Source organism: Suncus etruscus, chromosome 11 (genome assembly GCF_024139225.1).
Source record: "Suncus etruscus isolate mSunEtr1 chromosome 11, mSunEtr1.pri.cur, whole genome shotgun sequence".
In the NCBI taxonomy this organism is placed as follows: Eukaryota; Metazoa; Chordata; class Mammalia; order Eulipotyphla; family Soricidae; genus Suncus; species Suncus etruscus.
The window spans coordinates 38,630,005-38,633,107 of record NC_064858.1 but is presented as its reverse complement, the minus strand read 5'-3'; the positions used below and the strand labels follow the sequence as shown (position 1 = coordinate 38,633,107).

Genomic DNA, 3,103 nt, shown 5'->3' with positions numbered 1-3,103 from the left:
TTCTGCTTCTCTCACTCATTAACATTGTCATGGTAGTTGTTAGTGTAGTTATTTTTCTAACTGAACTCACCACTCTTTGTGGTAAGCTTCATATCTTGAGCCTGTCCTTCTTGTCTAATTTTTAAAGACTGCAGCAGTAGAAACCTAATGTAACACTCAAAATATGGGTCTTACATAATACAGAAAACTATTCTTAAAGTTTCCTTTGAGAAAAGAGGAAGAAGTCAGTATAATTTACTGGTGGTGGAGTTGGGGACAAGGGAGTTTGTTTTCAGGTTCTCTGAGAGTGGGAGGTGAGAAAGTTCAAAACTGACCAAAGTCCAAATCTGGGTGAAGATTATTTTAAGGAAAGATCTTTATAAAATATCTTTGATTGCATAGAATAACAAACACAAGCATTAAGTATAAACTATTGATTTTCTGAAATACCTTAAAAGAAATATTGTGTTTATATGATGGAAAATTATAGTTTCTGTTTCAATGACAGATTGAATTTTCACATAACATACATTTTTAGAAAAAACCTTTTGGAAACTGATACATAGAAAACCAAGCATAAAGTGGTCAGAAAATGATTGAAACTTACTTGCAAATAAGGAAGGGAGAAAAAAATGATACTTAAATTTAAATGGAATAAAAGAAAAAATATATATATACAAATAAAAGGAAAAATAGCCACAAGGTGGAGCCAAAACATGACTATAATATGGAATTGATTTTGAGATGTTGTTTACCCAATGAGGATAATAAAATACTGTTATTGAAGTAAAGAACTGTAAAAGAAAACATGGGAGCTCAATTTACAGTTTCTCAGAAATCTCCAAATTGCTACTCCTAGGGATATACCCTAGAAACACAAAAACACAATACAAAAATGCCTTCTGCACACCCATATAAATTGCAGTGCTATTTACAATAGCCAGAATGTGAAAATAACCCAGATTCCTGACGACAGATGAGTGGCTAAAGAAACTGGAATACTGTGCAGCCATCAGGAAAAACAAAGTCATGACATTTTCTTATACATAGATGGACATGGAAACTATTATACTGAGTGAAATAAGTCAGAGTGAAAGACATAGTCACAGAATAGTCTCACTCATCTGTGGGATTTTAGAAAAATAAAAGATAGTATATTAATAATACTCAGAGACTATAGAGATGAGGGCTGGAGGGAGAAGAATTAGCCCATGATTTGAAGCTTACTGCAAACAGTGGTGAGTGCAGTTAGAGAAATAACTACACTGATAACTATCATGACAATGGTAGTTAGTGTAATTAGAATGCCTGTCTGGAATTCAGGCAAAGATTGGGGGAGGAGAGAAATAGGGGACATTGGTGGTGGTATGTTGCACTAGTAAAGAGAGGTATTCCTTTATATATATATATATATATATATATCAAATAATTTTTATTTTGACCAAAGTGGATTACAAATCTCTCAGAGTAATATTATAGGTACATACTGATATTGAATCAGGGGAATTCCCACCACCAGAGTTGTCCTCCCTCCATCCCCGTTCCCAGCATGCATCCCTTATCCCCCTCCCTTACCCCTAGGGCTGCTAGTATAAGTGGTCCCTCCATGTCTAACTTGTTGTAGATTGGGCATCTATTCTGCCATCACTGGCTTAGGGTTTGGTGCTTAAGTCCGATAATTTTTATTACCACTTAGTGATTATACAACTGTTTGGTCTTGATACCCTCCAGTATTTCCCTCTCAATTTGAAAGGCTGAACAAGATGGTTCAACTTATGTGGTTCTGTTTGAAGACGAGAAAAAAGAAAAAGAAAAAAATAAATTAAATGAGATAAAAATTATACAAGCAAAAAATGGGTGAAGTAAAAATATGGAATGATTCAAGAATTTGTGTGTCATCCTTGCACAGGGGCCATGCTAATCTTCTCTGTATTGTTCCAATTTTCATATATGTGCTGCAGAAGCGAGCACGAGGTATTCCTTTTTTATGACTGAAACCCAACTATAAACATGTTTGTAATCAAAGTGCTTAAATAAATATACCATTTAAAAAATAAACAGAAGTGTTTTAAGTTAAAAAATGAACTATACAGGAATATCTTTTGATTCAAGTACTGGCTCAACATATACTAGTCTTGTGAAGTTTTTGCTGTTTTGTTTCCTTTGAGACCACAAGCTACACTTAGGACATACTCTGCTGTGTTCAAGGTCTTGAACATAGGTTCAAGGTAACACTGGGAGATTATGAACCAAACCCATGCTAGCTACATTTTAGGGAAGTCCCTTATCCTTTGTTCTCTATAAGCCTTTCCTGTGAATTTTGACTAGATATTTTACCTCTATGCTTGTTTTTTTCTCATTAATGATGATAACACTAATACAAATGTCATTTATATAAGGATATATATACGTAACTGGTAGTTATTGCTATGATATATCAGAAGTAAGGTTAAATTATTTTGGCAGCTCTGGAAAATAGAGGGAATTTCTGAAACTTTTGAGTGTCCTTCTAGTAAAGGAAACAGGTAAATCTCAATGAAAGTTGCTACAAGTTAACCAATTAAAACTCTACTATGTGATAATTCTTCCCTCCATAGTATTTTTTATAATTATAAAATAATATTTGTTTTGTTTTGGGGCCACACCAGGCTGGGCTCAAGGGTCAGTCTTGGCTATGTATTCAGAAATCACACCTGGCAGGCTCAGGTGACCATCTGAGATGCTAGAGATTGAACCTAAGTTGGCCATATGCAAGGCAAATGCCCTATCTGCTATAAATGCCCTATGTGCTATTGCTCTCGCCCCAATTATAAAATATCTTACTACTTGCTTTTTCTTCTTTGTTATCTGCTCACTCAATTAGCTTAAAAATCTTAATAAGATAACATTAATTACTTGTTTTGCTTCAACTTGTTTCTCATAAAATATAATAATTTTGGAACATACACAGTAACCAAAAATGCGTGTTCAAATATAGTTAGTTAGCTGTTCCTGCAAAGTTTGTTTTATAGTAATTTTAATATTATGTTTTATATCACCGTATTCTGATTATAAGTCCTCAAATTCAAATAAACGTTATCAATTCACTTATCCTTGATTAATCCAAAACTAGTCAATGTCTTAA

The 3,103-nt window shown here is 33.7% G+C and overlaps 1 non-coding gene across 1 annotated transcript; it reads right to left on the bottom strand.

Annotated features, from left to right (window-relative positions):
- Positions 1-1,843: 1,843 nt before the first annotated feature.
- LOC126023470 (U6 spliceosomal RNA) lies at positions 1,844-1,950 on the bottom strand. The gene has a single exon (XR_007500591.1). It is a non-coding gene; the product is annotated as a U6 spliceosomal RNA (small nuclear RNA).
- Positions 1,951-3,103: the final 1,153 nt, after the last annotated feature.